This window comes from Amphiura filiformis, chromosome 3 (assembly GCF_039555335.1).
Source record: "Amphiura filiformis chromosome 3, Afil_fr2py, whole genome shotgun sequence".
Lineage (NCBI taxonomy): Eukaryota > Metazoa > Echinodermata > Ophiuroidea > Amphilepidida > Amphiuridae > Amphiura > Amphiura filiformis.
In genome coordinates this window covers 48,891,747-48,911,316 of record NC_092630.1, presented here as the reverse complement: position 1 = coordinate 48,911,316, position 19,570 = coordinate 48,891,747, and the positions used below count along the sequence as shown (strand labels likewise).

Sequence of the window (19,570 nt, the reverse complement as noted above, 5' to 3'; positions counted from 1 at the left end):
TGTACTTTTATCAATTCAATTAAATGGTTTTAACTTTAAATGAAAATATATCCATCTAAATAAATCCAAATATTTTCTCTTCTAATTAATATCTTACAAACATTGTAATTTTATGAAATTGTAGGCACCTGTGTGCACTTTATGCAAATTTGCATTCTGATGCTTAAGGGAACTGGAATGAGCGTTTTGAGCGTTTCAACAGCATTTTTTGTGGGACATGAGAGCACATCAGACCTATCGAATTGTATTCTGAATACGAAGAATGTCTTTCTGATATCAAATAATTTTCCTTTTATGAAATTCACGATATAATACAAATTTTATGACAAATTATTAAAATTTGATATTTTTCACATTTGGAGATATAACAGTCCTCGAAGTAAATTTTATAAATTTAATGATATAGTCTTAAAGTGTATGTAGCTGGGAGGAAAAGCCGACGATCAATTGAAAATTTTGACCTTTCATATTGAAGATATGGATTTTTTCCCAAAAGACCAAATTTTTTTTGGTGTTTTGGGAAAAAAATCCATATCTTCAATATGAAAGGTCAAAATTTTCAATTGATCGTTGGCTTTTCATCCCACCTACAAACACTTTAAGTATAAATCATCAGATTTATAAAGTTTACTTTGAGTACTGTTAAATATCAAAAATATCAATTTTAATGATTTGCCATAAAATGTGTATTACATTGCGAATTTCAAAAATCAAAATTATTTGATATCAGAAGGCCATTCTTCGTATTCAGAATGCAATTCTATATGTCTGATGTGCTCTAATGTCCCACAATAAATACTGTCCAAACGTTCATACCCCAGCCCTTAACATTATGTAAAGAAAGAAAAAAACGTTAACTTGACCTAAGTGAACCAGGTGTGCACTTCCTTCGAGCTGTAACTAAGTAAAATAATGACAAGTCAATAAAAGGGATTTACATTTTAAATGAATACCTACCCTTCTAAATATCTCTAAACATTTTCTTTTCTGATATAATAACATTTTACAAACATTGTAATTATATGAAATTGTAGGCACCTGTGTGCACTTTATGCAAATTTGCATTCTGATGATTAACATTATGTAAAGAAAGAAAAAACGTTAACTTGACCTAAGTGACCCAGGTGTGCACTTCCTTCGAGCTGTAGCTAAGTAAAATAATGACAAGTCAATAAAAGGGATTTACATTTTAAATGAATACCTACCCTTCTAAATAACTCTAAACATTTTCTTTTCTGATTTAATAACATTTTACAAAGATTGTAATTTTATGAACTTGTAGGCACCTGTGTCCTCCCAGGATATGTCCATTTTTTAAACTAATTAACATTTTTTAAACATATTAATATTAACTTGGCAATTAGTACACCATGTGTGTACTTTCATTGAGCTGTAACTAGGTTCAAAAATGACGTGAAGAATCAAGCCATGGCAGGAAAAAATCACATCACAAAATAATGAGAATGTTGGTCTAATAAGCTGTTTGGTTAACACGTTTATTAAAATATTCTTCATCGTGTGACCAATCATAAAAAATATTTTAGAAACAAATTGTCCTTTCGATGATATTACTCAAACATTTGAAAAAATTGTAAATGTTAATAATTATGTTATTTTTAAAGCGTAAATTTTAGAATATAAGTTGTGATGTACCCCAAGAGCAAATATTTCATGTATAAATTAACATTTGAAGACTGGAAAATAATCTAAACACAACTGAAAACCAGCTTGCCAGAAAAATGTGGATCGTCTCAACTTGTTGCTTTTAAGTCCACTCTGTCAAGTTTTGAGATGCATCCCTCAGAAGTGTTTAAACTAATTTAAAAAAATGTGGATCATCTCAATCTTGTTGCTTCCAAGTCCACTTTGTGTTGTCTTGAGATGCATCCTTCAGTAGTAAGTATATAATTAATTTGTCCAGTTTCACATTATAATTGGTTCACTAATGAACTTGGAAATCTTTATCAACAAACCTGATGAATCTATTCACAGCAGTGGTATTTTTAGTACATTTCATCTCAAATAAATCGTAAATATATCGTATTATATTTAAATAGCATATCTGTTCTATTTTCATCACCACCACCTGGAGTCATCCATTTTATGAAAGATCCATCTATATATCCCGAAACAGAAATGTACACATTTTGTCATCAATATTGCCAGTCACAATTACAGCAGTAGTTTTATATGTTTCAACAACACCATTACAAAATGATGCACTAGTAATCCGGTTAGATTACTGATGATCCCAATAACATGTTGACACGTTTTCTTGTAAAGCATCACTGATCTCTACCAACTCTGTGCAAAAGATAAATAAAATATCCACTTTTCTCCTCCTCCATCACTACAAAAACACTTGATACATCTTCACCAGTATCAACGTAAAACATAATGTGTGATCTTTTGTCTACAGCCACTGGCTTGGTAATTATGTGTCTACATCATGTCTATAGATCCGATTTATTCCCATCATATTTCTCCTCTCAAACACACGCTAATTACTGCCCTCCAGTTCTACCATGAAATATTTATCGATATTATCATGTTTTTTTTTTCGTTTTATTGCTCCATGGGGTATACATAATTTGGGTTCCATTTCTTACAGGTAAATTTGATTACATCTGCAAGCAACTTGTTATACTTATGCTTGTGTTGTCTGTGTAAAATTATCAGTGAAAGAAGTGGGTATCACTGTACAGTGCAAACTAATATTTGTATCTCAATACCATAACTCTTGAACTCTCCTTCTGTCTGGCTGTTGAAGCAGTAGCTTTTACAATTGGTCTTAAAAGCACTTTTAATGATTGATTGTATTATTTTTCCCTTCATGTATTTTTCATACATATTAAAAAGCACTATGATGCTGATGTTATCATTGAAAAATGCCAACAAATGACTTATTTCGTACATTACATTTATTAATGCATTGATAACTATAAACATGGTAGATGTTGTTGAGAAGTGCTTCTTCACAAACAAAAATATAATTTGCACCAAAACTTTCATATGACCCTGACACCTTTTCTGATATGCGCAAATTTTCATCATAAAAAAAAATCACAATTCTAATATAGTAATATAGTAATAAACATCTCAACTCACCTAAGCTGAAATGGGGTTGTGTATAACAAACATACCCCTTTAATTAAAAAAAACAAAAAAACAAGACCTAATTTGAATAATTTTAAATTTCATCAAGTAAGCTAACAATAAGTATAATATTGCAAGCATTACTATAGAGAAACAGTGTACATCCTATGGAGCACGTGTGTGAGCGGAAACATGCAGCCATATAGGCTATACAAAAAAATTAGCCTTAAAATCAACATCAAATATTAAACTTCATAACATAGGAAATTATATGTTTTGAAACCATTATAGATAGAAAGAGATATACCAGAGATAAACCTTTGAATATTAATTGAAATATCACAACAGGAAATAGATGAAGGCAAACGAAAGTGGAGAAATCCAAAGGAGCGATACAAAGGACGGATGTGCCTTAAGACCACTGCTACGCACACTGCATGCAGGTGGTACAGGTGATGAATGCCTCGCCAATTTCAAGCAATTAACTCTTATTTCATTTCTAAAAAAAGATTGCTTGATAAATCTGACTTTAGTTTCAATGTACTGCCTTATAGCGATGCAACAGTGCTGATGGTCACTCAGCTATGTGTAGGAGGACCCTTGGGAACAGGATGTTGTTGTTTGTTTTCAATTAAGAAAAATGAGGACAAAACTGGCAAATTAAACCATTAATTAAATTGTATCTTGGACTAAAAAAATAAAAAACAAGTTTGTTTTCTGTAGGGATGTATGGTAACATATGCTTCAAATTACTTAGATTTATTGTCAGATCAGTGCAGAGCAGGCTAGATGTGAAAATGTTTAGTTTTAAGAAAATTTTAGATTAATTTTCATAGGATATTTAGTGATTTCATATTACTTATAAACAAATTTTTATGAGAGACAAATCTTTTCTCTTTTTCTCAAATAAAAAAGCAAAGAAATGTGCACAGGAAATATGCACAGGGTGTTTTTTATTTTAATATATAAAACATTGAAGATAAAAGATGTGTTGTGATTTCTGTGGCTCCAGTTGAAAATGTAGCTTTTATATGAGAATCATGCTACTGAGCATCATAATTAATTACATTTCAATGTTGCTATCTTCAGTAGATAACAGTTGCATTGTGTGGTTGCTATACTATTACCAGATGGAACCCGTTTTTTGGCATCATTGTGTATATTAAGGACTTGACAATTTTGAAATTGCTACTGTCGTATCCAATTAATTATAAGTCAGGTAATAGACTAGTCAGCCCATATTGAATACCTCAGTGACTACATTATCAATTGCATACATTTTGTGCAGTAATAACAACAAGACTGACAGTCATCTTAAATTTTAACATAAATTTTAGCTACAATTTAGAAACTTGATTGGTAAATAAAAAATAGAGGGATAAGCTTATTGCTATCTTCAGTAGATAGCTAATAATAAATGTGTAAATTGCTAATTTGCTATCTTTAGTAGAAAATGTCTGCATGTCTATCTTCATTAATAATAGTTTATAAGTATGCTATTTGTATTAGATAGCTATAATAACATATTTTGTGTACATTGCTATCTTCAGTAGGCCTAGATAGCAAATAATAGATTTATGTGTATATTGCTACCCTAGATAGCAAATAATAGATTTATGTGTATATTGCTATCTTCGGTAGATAGCTAATAATAGATTATGTGTACATTGCTATCTTCGGTAGATAGCTAAGGCCTAAAAAAATTGCTTGATTGGCGTAACCTAACCGACCCTAAAAATAGGCCCGAGCCTAAGCTTTTTTTCTTATTTTTTTGCAAAAAAAGAAAAAAAAGTTCTAAAACCTTTATCATATGCGGTTTACAGCTTCAAATGTGTGTTTTAATTGCCGACCGACCTACCCTAAATTTTTTTATGTTACGCCAATCAAACAATTTTTTTAGGCCTAATAATAGATTATGTGTATATTGCTATCTTCAGTAGATAGCTAATAGATTATGCATATATTGCTATCTTCGGTAAATAGGTAATAATAGATTATGTGTATATTGCAATCTTCGGTAGATAGCTAATAATAGATTATGTGTATATTGCAATCTTCGGTAGACAGCTAATAAAAGATTATGTGTAATTGCTATCTTCGGTAGATAGCTAATAACAGATTATGTGTATATTGCTATCTTCGGTAAATAGGTAATAATAGATTATGTGTATATTGCTATCTTCGGTAGATAGCTAATAATAGATTATGTGTAATTGCTATCTTCGGTAGATAGCTAATAATAGATTATGTGTATATTGCTATCTTGGTAGATAGCTAATAATAGATTATGTGTAATTGCTATCTTGGTAGAGAGCTAATAATAGATTATGTGTATATTGCTATCTTGGTAGATAGCTAATAATAGATTATGTGTATATTGCTATCTTGGTAGATAGCTAATAATAGATTATGTGTATATTGCTATCTTCAGTAGATAGCTAATAATAGATTATGTGTATATTACTATCTTCGGTAGATAGCTAATAATAGATTATGTGTATATTGCTATCTTCAATAGATAGCTAATAATAGATTATGTGTAATTGCTATCTTCGGTAGATAGCTAATAATAGATTATGTGTAATTGCTATCTTCGGTAAATAGGTAATAATAGATTATGTGTATATTGCTATCTTCGGTAAATAGGTAATAATAGATTATGTGTATATTGCTATCTTCGGTAGATAGCTAATAATAGATTATGTGTAATTGCTATCTTCGGTAGAGAGCTAATAATAGATTATGTGTATATTGCTATCTTCGGTAGATAGCTAATAATAGATTATGTGTATATTGCTATCTTCGGTAGATAGCTAATAATAGATTATGTGTATATTGCTATCTTCAGTAGATAGCTAATAATAGATTATGTGTATATTACTATCTTCGGTAGATAGCTAATAATAGATTATGTGTATATTGCTATCTTCGGTAGATAGCTAATAAAAGATTATGTGTATATTGCTATCTTCAGTAGATAGCTAATAATAGATTATGTGTATATTGCTATCTTCAATAGATAGCTAATAATAGATTATGTGTAATTGCTATCTTCAGTAGATAGCTAATAAAAGATTATGTGTATATTGCTATCTTCAGTAGATAGCTAATAATAGATTATGTGTATATTGCTATCTTCAGTAGATAGCTAATAATAGATTATGTGTATATTGCTATCTTCGGTAGATAGCTAATAATAGATTATGTGTACATTGCTATCTTCAGTAGATAGCTAATAATAAATTATGTGTATATTGCTATCTTCAGTAGATAGCTAATAATAGATTATGTGTATATTGCTATCTTCAGTAGATAGCTAATAATAGATTACGTGTATATTGCTATCTTCGGTAGATAGCTAATAATAGATTATATGTATTGTTTAGGGTAGCAAATTTTATTACAACATATTGGAACCCTTAAAAAGGCACAACAAGAGGAAGGATAATTCACAATCATAAACAAAATCTAATTGTAAATGTTTTTTGTTACAGCCTGTACACTTGATTCAAGATGACATCCAATCAAAAGATTATTCCCATGAGTTGACCATGATTGAAGAGATTCAATACACACAGAACCCATATCCGCTGACAGGATAAGATGGATTACCATAGGCATGTACAAGCTCAGTATACCAATTAGGGTTATCCATTACACTCAAAGTGGAACCCTCTGTATTTACACTGCTCTCCCCTTCCCCATATCTTTCTCTCTCCTCTCTCATTCTCTATCAATATCCCTTTGCTCAGTCTTTCCCCTTCTGTATTTTCTCTTGCTCTATTTATTATGTATATTTGTTCTTATTATGTTCTTTGTTTGATTTGATACATAGCTGCAACATTGTTTCAACCGAAAACATTAATTCTGTTCCAATTTTGTTCCATTTTGATTAGCTAAAATTGAAGTAAACCATTATGAATTTTGTTCTTCATAATACCGCTCTTATAAAGCACAAAGCAAAAATTGGCCATTAAAAAGCAGGATTTTTCATATCAGCATAAGAATTGCTATGATCCAAATAAAGTTAGGACTTGGGAGAGCATCAGTGCAAGAGATGCCTGGAGTGCCTATTGCATGCATGTTCCTCCTCTATATATCCTTGCTATCTGCATCATGCTATTACATTCATGATCAAGATTTAATATTACCTATTAGTCTCATGGGCTAGTCACAGTGGATTTTCACAGTGACACCTCTGAATCCACAATGAATCGGATCCAAATAAATGTGCATTACTTGCCATACATCACTATGCATTTGAATCTAAATTTGTTCAGAGCAGCAAATTTGGATTCAAAATTGCTGTATGGATTCCATATTATTTTGTTATATATGCATGGGGGAAGTGCACTTATGAATGTTATGCATACGGCTGCAATATATTGGCTGCTATGATATTTGATGATCGAGCCATATTTTATTGACCTCCATGATAGAAAAATCTCATACCCTCCATTTCCTGTTTTCCAAAAATAAGCTTATGTGATCAATCTCTTTTGCAACTGTGTATTGTTTGCAGCAGAGACTATTATCTAACTGAATCTTGTATGCCTCTCTCATGGCTTTTATGATAGTTCCATGCATCTTGCTGATTCTTGCATTCAGTTTTCCATATACCTTTAGAAATTAGAGCAGCATGACTCCAACCAAAATCAGATGGATCTCATTAAACATATACCTTCAGAAATTAGAGCTGCACGATTCTAGCCAAAATCAGATTTTTATTGCCTTAACTCCTTAACTTAACACAAACATAATATATTATATACCTTTAGAAATTACGGCTGCATGACTCCAATCAAAATCTGATCAAATACACCGTATCTTCCTAAAGTTAATTCCCTCAACTCTTTATATAACTGGTATCCATTTTTCACAACCTGGGACATGTCTTTCTAATGATATCACACCACAACATATAATTTAATCAATTACACATTGATTTTGCAAATATGAATCCTTTTCATGTAAGAATGCAAGTGACATGTAATATCCACCTCTCCACACTGCTTGACATGCATATATGTCACTGATCTCAATGAGCATATCACATTCTTCACAAATGTACATTATATTTATGTCAAATGCTATCAGACATGGTGATGCATTCAAAACATCTTTATTGAACACCATTTTACCAAGCACACTCAGTCAGTCTCAACTACATGCATAAGGTCTATCAGGGTATCAATTACATACTACATTACAGGATACGTGACCCACTAAGCTCCAATAGCATGTGTATCAAGCTCATTAATGCTCAAAGAATACTGCATCTTCCACTTCCAATAGATTAACCTGGTTTATAGTTGCTCTCCTCTTTGCAGATCTATTAGAGTACTGATAATTGTGTCAAGTGTTAAACCGAGGGATCTAGACTAAATCACAGGAACATGAGTGTCATCATTTTACACAAAACAGATAAAAAATCTAGAGTTGCCAGATGAAAAAGCATATTCTAGCAGGCACACATATACTTTTCTATAACGTAAGTTTTACACAGTTGTGGGTGACAAAAATCCAGACCCAAGGCATATGCACAGTAACTCGACAGCTGCAACATTTTGGTTTGCGCCAATCATTTTGCTTCAAATTTGGTCAAAAATGAGCGATTTTTCAGGAAATTATGAAGGTTAGGAAAGGGAACAGGTGGCCAGAGGTCACATGCACACACTGGCTTTTGGTACTATTGTATGTAGATGATGAACTGAACTCTATCCATTTATATACTTTTACAACTATTTAAAATTTGAATTTCAATATATTCAGATATATATTAGAACTGTCCATCAATGTGGTCAAAGATGTCTTACATTTAACTGTGAAGGTGGTGCAAAATTCTTCTTAAACAATGTTTCTTTCATAAAATTTGGACCACACATTCATGTCCTACCAACAAACTCTGAACAATTATGCCCATCATTTCTGTAACTTGATATCGACACAACATGCTCGCTGAAAAATGAGATCAAATATTCCATTATCATGATTATCAATTTACCTCATAAAAGTCATACTACATGAAATTGTGAAATATCTCATTTTCTACCTTTATTTCAAAAGATTTGGAGACAACATATACCAAAACATTCAGAATGCTTGTCACGTGAGGCCTAAATTTGCTATGAACATAATGTCAGTGAACTACACCTCAGGGAAATGGGATATTGAAACTGAGTTCATCAACCTCAAATGGGCTATTCAGTTGAAATCCATACACCCTCTATGGAAGACATGACCTTAATCTTCCACACAGGGGTGTAGATTTCAAATGGAGTCACCCATTCAGGTAACCCCATTTGAAATCTACACTCCCTGTGTGGGAGATTAGGGTCATGCCTTCCATAGGGGGCGTATGGATTTTAACTGGAACAGCCCAATTCCAGCTGAAATAAAAGCGGTTGTAGCCCTGGTAAGCAACAACATGGTCCTATCATGTAGCAATACTTATATGAACCACAAGCTTTATATCTTCTCCATATACCTTCCTGAAGCTCATGGAACATCTGTGTATCTTTAAAATATCCAATTGGAAAGAGGCCATTATTCTTTGAAATACATTTGTAGCACGATTAATCAAAAGCAATAACATAAATGTGTGGAGAGTTTTGTTAGCTGCAATAATGATACCTCACTAGTTTTAAAAGAATTGAATTTGATATGATCAATATTAATAGGATTGAATGAAAATGGGTGCAATATATCGTCTATCTAGTACTGTGTAAAAAGATACTCCTTTATGGATATCAATCACACAATGTTCTCCCAACACCATGGTCAGTGCAGACTTTTACCAATCCATGACACACAATGACCACCGTTGAATGCAGGTGAGTGGACCATCTCATGCTAAGCAATTTTACTCTGTGTAATCTGTTTGATGACACCAATCTTTTAAAGAATCATTCAAACCTGGAAGATTCTGAATTCATTTTCAACAAGTGAGATAACAAACTGCAGGTACGAAATCAATTTAATCAGATTAAACAGTGTATATCCTCAATCTATCAAGAGTGGACTTGTGGGGGTGTGTGTGAGAGTGTCTTGTTTAATTCTTTTCAACATCTTGATGATGCGCAAGTTTAGTTTAATATCCAGAATGAACCTGAATGAGGGAGCATTGCTCATTGGTTATAGAATTCTTGCTTCTGGCAGATGAGGTCCCAGGTTTGATTCCCGGCGGTGGAAACTTGCTGGGTATGACCTGTAAAAAGAAAGCCTGAATTTTTGTGGCTTAAATTCGGACTTCTGCTTTCCCCATGTTGCATTTAGAGTTGGGTAAATGAACAAAAGAATTTCGACCTTCGGGAGGAACGCTAAGCCATCGATCCTGAAAATAGAATAGCCATACCTGTACATGTAGCTTGCAGTCAGTTTCAAGAAGAGTAGGGTGTTACCCCCGACTGTCTCAACCTGTCCCTGTGTTCTAATGGATCCCAATAGAAACAAGCTTCACAAGAGGCTTTATTGGGTTATCTAGGGTTGTCATACCCAAACAAATCAACTCAAACCAAAAAATCACAATGACATGATGGATCACGCCCAAATCTAGTATCAAAAAGAGCCTTTCTGTAACATCACGCTCACAGCACATAAAGACTCACACGAACAGAGGGATCAGAGGCTCTGTTTAGCTAGATAACAGCCTAGATCTGCTTTGTGCATCCCCTCAACCAATGCCTCTGGGAGGACAAATATGATAGAGTCTGAGTCTATTCTTAGATTTCAAGTAAATAAAGTAGGATAGTTTTTCATCTGCTGTCTTCAAGCAAGTCTGTGGTGTCCCTTTTCTACGGTATTTCTCAATATTAGTTGCTACAAAATGCAGATGTTTATTTCCAAAACAAGTATCTAAAATAGCTGCTATATGTGATCACTTCCATAGTGAGAAAAATGCAAAATACAATCAAAATGACGAGTTGACAACAATGTTGTGAATGTGTTGATGCGAAAGATTTCTCTTTTGAGTGCAATTCTTTCCTGTCTAATACATAGTATTGCATTTTGATGTGGCAGCTTTTTCCATTATCAGATAATTCCCAGTCATTTGCATACACATTGCAACGGCAGATTTTCGTCCTCAAATTCTAACTTTCTCATTTGCCAGTCCCCTCATGCCTGGCATCTTGTTCATCACATCGCTGACCTTATCAGGTCCCTGTAGTTGGAGGAGGCTCTCAGATTCTTTTGTAGAAATGTCTTCGCTAGGCCCGCAGCAGTGCCTTGAATCTTTTATTTTTGCTTCTCTGTGTTATTATTCTCTGGGTAATGTTATTATATGTAATATACTTGTAATAAGCTATGCAATAATTGTTTTAAAAAATATGTTATTTGAAAGTAATTTTTAGACTTAGATATTTAACACCTTTTCTGGAAAATTAGAATTTTAACCAGTGACCTAAAATCATGCCCTTGGATGCCATCCCATTGTGCTCACACTTGCAATGCAAGTTTTTCATCATCCCCAAATTCTACCCATAATTTTGCATTAATCCTGACCGCCTAAGGGCTTTTTGGCGACGGGAAGGGAAAGAAGGAAGGAATAAAGAGAAAACAAAGAAAGAAGTTGTATGCTCTGGGTGGGATTCGAACCCCAGACCCCTCGCATGCCAAGCACTGGGTCGGCGACACTTTGCCACAGGTCTTGGGCTTCGCTGGCCAGCAAAACCGTGCCTATATATTACTCAGGGCGATTGCGTCATCATACCACGTGGGATACACGCACAAACAGCGCATATATCAAGTAGTATTTTGTAGTACACAGTCCTGTTAGGGTTAATGTTGACACTGCCACGGGTACAGTTTACTGTGATATTCTTAGAGTATGTCTATTTGCAAAAACAAATAGTAACATCCTGAGGGGCAGCTATATACTAAATTACACAAGTTAGGTGTATTTTGTACATATAAGTTCTTGTATTAACTGTCATGGGAATACATCAGACATCGGCACACAGGAAATCATATTTTAAGCACCCCTAGATGTGGAGAACTTTCTTTACACAAGCACATTTGTAATTCAAAAATATGTTAAGCATATTTATCTGAAAGGAAATTGTTGTAAACATGCAGTGTATTGTAAAAACAGTCTTAAAATCTACATATTGGCTATTATTTTTTTATCGTAACATGACTTTTACTATCAAAATGGTTTGGCTCTTTTGGTACTCTTTTTAACATAAGTTGATGGATCAATGTTTTCTCATATACTTAACATTACATTTTAACTATATCGGGTAGGTATAGACCACTTGACACCACTGTTTATCAACAAAGGCGAGGGACTTGTCTATCGATATGCTCGAACGAGCCGCTACACTGTTCAATGGCTTTCCTGTACTATATGAAATGTGGCGGGCGATTTAAAATGCACATGCCCTTAGCAGACTACAATGCGTACGCACACTGCAGGGCAAAGAACAATGGAAATAGCCATAATGCGCGCGCATACTGCCGGGCAATGACGTCACATGCCAAGTGGTCTATAGTGAATGCATCTATATCACATGTTCAACATTTTTCATAATCACATCTATATACACCGATCCGACGAAAAAGCAAACGCATGAGGGCAGTACAGCCGTCCGCCATTGCTGCGGTGTCCCCACTACGATACACCGCGCGGCTCAACACGTATTCTCAATACTTATCCGAAATCTTGTCGTCTATTTAGCCGCTTTTCTGCGTTATTTACGAAAATATGGAAACCCAAGAGAAAGAAAAGAGGGACATTCTGGCAGAACTATTACGATTGTCAAAGTTGGTAAAATTCCGACGAAAATGATGCAAAACATAATGTAAACAAACATTGAATTGTTCAGTAATCAATAGCTCCCGATTAAAAGCGTGCGTGATGAATGGTAGACTCCAGCGCATTTCGTTCCGTGCGGGGAAGAAAATGCGGGCAAGAATGTAAATATTGCGGTTTTGGAAAGAGACTAGTCGAAAGCGCTACCAATTATTTTCGTGGCAGCTTTTCAATGCTCTGTACATGTAAGCTTACATGTCGACTTTCACCATTGATATGCATGTACACAGTACAGTGCTCAGTTGAACTTGAAATACTTGCACTTTCTTTTTTATTATTTTATGACTGATTTTGTTATTTATTTTGAAATAACAAAGCCCAGTGGCGTTCGCAGCACATTGAAAGTGTGTGGGGGGCAGGTTGTTTAGTTCCCCCGAATGGAGTCTGATTAGGAGTGTAAGGGGCAAATTTTGACGTTTTCCCCGAATCCCCGAATGACCAACAAAAGTAGGGGTATTGCCCCCCCCAAAAGCGTGACGCGTCCTTTTCCACGCCGGTAGATTTGCGAGAGGTACCGAAATCAACTCAAGTTTTGAGCCATATCTGGACATCAATTTAGCCTTTTAGCACTTGGAATTACTAGCAAACGTTTCATTAAAAGCTTCCATCATTGTTCTTCAAAAATCCTGGATTTATACATGCGATTTTAAGTCATGGAAAGTAAGCTTTCCAACACCAAAGTATGCTTCGTGCGTGTGCAATCGGAATTTTATGCCGTGGATGTCATGAATACATGCAGTGACAACAAGGCAAATTTTTCTTTATTTTACGGAAATATTCACATACCCTGATCAGAAATATTAGGCCATAGTCGAACGTCATCTTCCCATGTGTCCATGACAAAATATCGATGAAATATAATAAGATAAAATACACGAAATTGGAAGTTGAAAATGAGTTAAAATGTCACTTGTACTACATGTGTTGTGTTATGTGTACGGCGATCAGCTGATTGGCATTGTCAAATACCCCGCGGGGACACCGCAGCTATGGCGGTGTCGATAGAGGGCCAAATACATGAATGGGCCGTCGGATTCGTGTATATGGCTTTTGTTCTTTAGATTGTGCCTGTAGCAGCTTATAATGTTAAAACAAAAGATTGCAATGTCTGGACCGAAATAAAAAAAAAAAATAAAAATAAGAATAGAAAAGTGATATTTTATTTGAAATAATAAACCAAGTAAAGACATGTATAAAGATGAGGCAAGCTATATCTATTATTCAAATATTTTCTTCACAAGACAAGTACACATCATTTTGCAAATGGCCCTCTTGTCAATCAAGATCAATTTGTTCCTCTCATGTTATATAATATTCATGTCCATCTTAAGCAAGGTTTTCAGCCATCTTGGCAGGATTCTTGGTTAATTAATAAGTTATTAATTAATTAACTTATTAATTAACTTGGTTAATTAATAAGTTGCTCATCAGAAAGAAATGCTTTCATTATTTCCCGGCACATTCACTCTTGTCCCAGATTTGCACATGGGCTTCTTGTATCATCATTGGAAACCAATGTAGGTTCACCTAAATTCCGTAGTGACACATGTGCGTATTTCGCTAGTCACAGTATATCAAATCGTGCACATACAATTAATCGCGCAGAGCGTACAAGCACGTATGAGGGCGGTTTGTCAGCACGCTAGCAGAGCAACCACAAAAAGCATTGACGTCACTACCCTAACATGAGGTGAACCAAAGTTTACCAACCTTATTCCTGGTTTTACATTAAGTTGTAGCAATATACATCTCATGTTGCATGCTTGCATGGAGCTATAGAAATTTTTTAATTTTCTCATATTCCAAAAAATCAGGACACAGTATGTTAAATCACCCCAGTGAAATGTAATGCCTCATGTTTGGTTTTCTCTTTTGACTGTGCTACAACTGTGTAAATTCCTTAGTGCATTCAAAGTCCAATCACATATGTTGTGTTTTGTAACATATGTGTGGCGGGTCGATGAGACAACCTTAATTACACCCTCGCTATGCTTCGTTAATGATAACACATAGCATGGTCTTCATACCGAGATGGCAACATACCACATATAGATATTAGATAGATTGACCACATGGACAACAGTACAACATAGACAGCATTCTAAGGAGGAGTGATGTCGTTTCAACCCGCCCTACTTTCATTCCCAATACACCACAATGATTTCAGCTGATGTACTAAGAATGACATTAAAGGTTCTGTCTGTATCACTTTTACCTCTCACGATCTGAAGGGTTATGGAGGATAGTTAGCATGATTACATCATTGTTTTATATACTTGAATAACATTGGCTCTTGACGTTGAATCAAAGGAAATTGTTGCTATTTTTGGTGCAGACTGTCAATTTACTTTTCACTGGTAACAATGAGCTATATCACAAACATGACAAAAGGAACATTTTCATATAAACTAGACAGACTTGTTTTAAAAATAAAATTATTATATAACTCCAAGGGAGAGCGGAGAGAAAGAGTTAGTGGCCATTTGATGTAACATGTCTTTATTATTTAATCTATTCCTATTCTATTTCATTTTATTTAAAAATAAAATTGTTATAACTCCAAGGGAGAGCTGTTAACTTTTATTTGCGGGTATTCCCCTTCTATTTCCAGTAATGTTTTTTATACATTAGCAGTTAAACATTAGAAGTTAAAACTTCTAACAAATGTTTGATGACGTAAAATCGATAATATGTAATGTCAAATATCTGGTGGAAATATATTATCAATTTTATGTCATCAAAATCCTGGAAATAGAATTGGAATAGATTAAATAACTTAGACATGTAACACTGAATATTCTACATCCACTAAAAAGTCTCTAGCAGCCCTTAATAGTGGTAATCTAACAGCAGATATAGATGTATGCTGTGCCACATTTCATGTACTTAACACATTCCCATTCTTTATCACATATTCCATTTCAGCTTTCATAGTTTGAATCACTCTATAAATTGAATAATGGTGAACACATCATCGCTGAGTGAGTGACTGTCTATGACATTCCCCATATCTAGGGCATTTTATCATTCCTATATTTCCACACTACCTAGCCATATGTTCAGCCTGTTTCCTTAAGTGTTGTCTTGTGACAAACACATTTGATCACTGTTCTACATATGCCTACATGCACATTACAGGTAATTTTTTACCTCTTCATATACTCCTGATCATAAAATCTGAACGTCGCACTGCTCAATACATGACTATTCATATAAACGGTGCAGGATTTACACTCTCATTGATAATGTCACTGTAACATTTTGATATTTCATGAGAAAGGAACAAAATATATTAATTAATTAAAACAATGAGGTCAGTTGACAAAAAATTCCTTTGTTGAAATAGGTGCGGTATTTGAAACGGTCGTTTTGCAAACTTGTGTTAAAATTGTGTGACATATGCTTGTCCAGACGTTATAATGGGGAGCATATATATGTCATGTATATTGATACTTCATGCAGAAAAGAAAAAGCAGAAATACACACCAAAGTTCATCAGTAACATTATGTGAGGTTACTGATCATGGAGGCCAAAGCTGAAGACACTTTACAACACCAGTAAATGTCACACAGGGATGCAAACCTGGTCAGCCTGCATAGACCCTGCTAGCCAAAAGAGACAAGAAAATGAATACAAGGCACTCAAGTCTAATTATACCTTGCACACTGATTGAGCCTAAGTGCTTGACCAGGACTTGATGTACACATTCATAAACAATCATAAAACGAGAAAGGCGGCATGGAGAGACAGGCAGGTCTATAGAGACAAAAGGGCACACAGAAAGACAGTGAGAGAGAAACAAGGGATTAGAGACAGTTCTTATTTTGTTAATATCTTACCAAATATATCAAGTATTTCAATATCCTCATATGAAACATTCCAAATTTCTACAACTTCAGTACACCAGTCAACAATACTTTACAATAATACCAATTGATTTGTTTATTTCTTCTTATAAGTACCTCACCAGCCACCAAGCATGAAGCAAACATCAAGTGATCCATGTTATTGATACGAAACATCACGTACCAGCCTCCTGTACGCAAGTATGTATCTATTGCCTTCTTTACCATTTACACTGATCAGCAATAGCATGACAACCAGAAATGATGTACTAACCTTTACAATAATGCCAATTGATTTGTTTATTTCTTATAAGTACCTAGTCACCAGCCACCAAGCATGAAGCAAACATCAAGTGATCCATGTTATTGATACGAAACATCACGTACCAGCCTCCTGTACGCAAGTATGTATCTCTTGCCTTCTTTACCATTTACACTGATCAGCAATAGCATGACAACCAGAAATGATGTACTAACCTTTACAATAATGCCAATTGATTTGTTTATTTCTTATAAGTACCTAGTCACCAGCCACCAAGCATGAAGCAAACATCAAATGATCCATGTTATTGAAAAGAAACATCACGTACCAGCCTCCTGTACGCAAGTATGTATCTCTTGCCTTCTTTACCATTTAAACTCATCAGCAATGCCAAGACAGCCAACAATAATGTAGTTAACCTTTACAATAATGCCAATTGATTTGTTTATTTCTTCTTATAAGTACCTCACCAGCCACCAAGCATGAAGCAAACATCAAATGATCCATGTTATTGATACGAAACATCACATACCAGCCTCCTGTACACAGGTATGTATTCATTGCCTTCTTTACCATTTAAACTCATCAGCAATGCCATGACAGCCAGAAATAATGTACTAACCTTTACAATAATGCCAATTGATTTGTTTATTTCTTATAAGTACCTCACCAGCCACCAAGCATGAAGCAAACATCAAATGATCCATGTTATTGATACGAAACATCACGTACCAGCCTCCTGTACGCAAGTATGTATTCATTGCCTTCTTTACCATTTAAACTCATCAGCAATGCCAAGACAGCCAACAATGATGTAGTTAACCTTTACAATAATGCCAATTGATTTGTTTATTTCTTCTTATAAGTACCTCACCAGTCACTAAGCATGAAGTAAACATCAAATGATCCATGTTATTGATACAAAACATCACGTACCAGCCTCCTGTACGCAATCTCTTGCCTTTTTTACCATTTAAACTCATCAGCAATGCCAAGAATAGCTGCAATGGAGAGCATGAAATCATTGACTTGATGTTTTCGGTTGTGCTATGTAGATCCCATGAGGACAGCTCAGGCAACTCCAACAAAACAAATCTTGACTATCATCTGAAAACCCAATCTTCAGACAAAGTACATTTCATATCAAGACTTATCTGTCCTTTGGACATAAAAATTACTATTTGCCTTTAAATTAAAGTTACAAGCTCAAACTATGGCTAAAGCACTGGCTATTCCTGCAGGACATAAACCAACTGACTGAAAGCAAACAAGATGAGAAAATATCCTACAAGTACATTCAAGTTCAGTGACTGGAAGTTGGCGGATAGAAAAAAAATATCCAGTTGCACAAAGGAAATTGACTAAAATGATAAACCTATTCATCACCATGATATGATTGCATTCATATATCTTGAATTCAACTTTTAATTAATACCATCACATTATACCACTGTACTTCACTTGTTGGCAGTGTCCAAATTTTTACATAATTTATCAAATAACATCTCTTTATGTGACAAAATAAAGAAAAATGAGTCTGATGTTGCTAATACTAATTTTGAGTTATTGACGGAGGTGCTTCAATTCTTTTGCTTTTTACTGTTTTTAGCAACAGAACAATAATTGCCTATAACTTTGTAACAAGAAGTTCAATTTTTATGTGAAGCTAATAATATATCTGAGATAAACAATTTAAGATTGAGTTGATCATGTCACATATCAGGCAAATCCAGTTGTAATTCATACACCACCTATGTAAGACATGACCTTAATCTCCCAGACAGGGGAGTGTATGTTTCAAATGGAGTCGCATATTCAGATAACCCCATTTGACATTCACACACTGTGTCTGGAAGATTAAGGTTAGTTCCATATGGGGTGTATGGATTTCAACTGGAATAGCCCTTTTGAAAGTCAGAGGAAGACAGCAAACTGGAGGGTGAGTCAACATGAATCCGTTTTGACTTCCGACTCATGGAAAATAAATACCATTAAAGTCGGCACAAAGCTGTTTTTGTTGAAATCTCACTTTAATATCAGAGTTAGTATTTTATGAATGCACTTCGGTTTTAAGAGCACTACAACTATATTCATCTAACATGAGTTATATTCTGGGCATTTATAAAACGCAACTATAACATAAAATTGGATCATAACCTGGTCACTAGAGACTACGTGCAGAATGTGTAAATAGCAATAAACATGCGAGCCCAACGGTTATATAGCCCTTATAACAAATGACGTCATTTTATATGCCCGTACATCTAGTAAGAGACCCTTGAGATGTACACTGTTTGCTACATCAATCCATACAATCAGTAAGTATGTTTGGTTGTAACAGGGTGAAATAGGCTACTTTGTCTGACTGTACCATCACTCAGGAACAAATACTGCAAGCAAACCCCCTAAATCGCGATGTAAAAACGTCAGCTAAATTGATGGCCATGTTTACTCAACTAGAGCTGTATTTTAGTACTGGATGCTATGTCCAGGTGGTACGTGCCATTTACTTTTACATTCTAGTACATGTATATTTTTAAAATTCAACTAATTGT

General features: G+C 34.5%; 1 protein-coding gene across 1 annotated transcript in view; it reads right to left on the bottom strand.

Annotated features, from left to right (window-relative positions):
* The window catches only part of LOC140148649 (calcium/calmodulin-dependent protein kinase type 1-like), a 285,030-nt gene that overhangs the window by 1,622 nt on the left and 263,838 nt on the right, over positions 1-19,570 (bottom strand).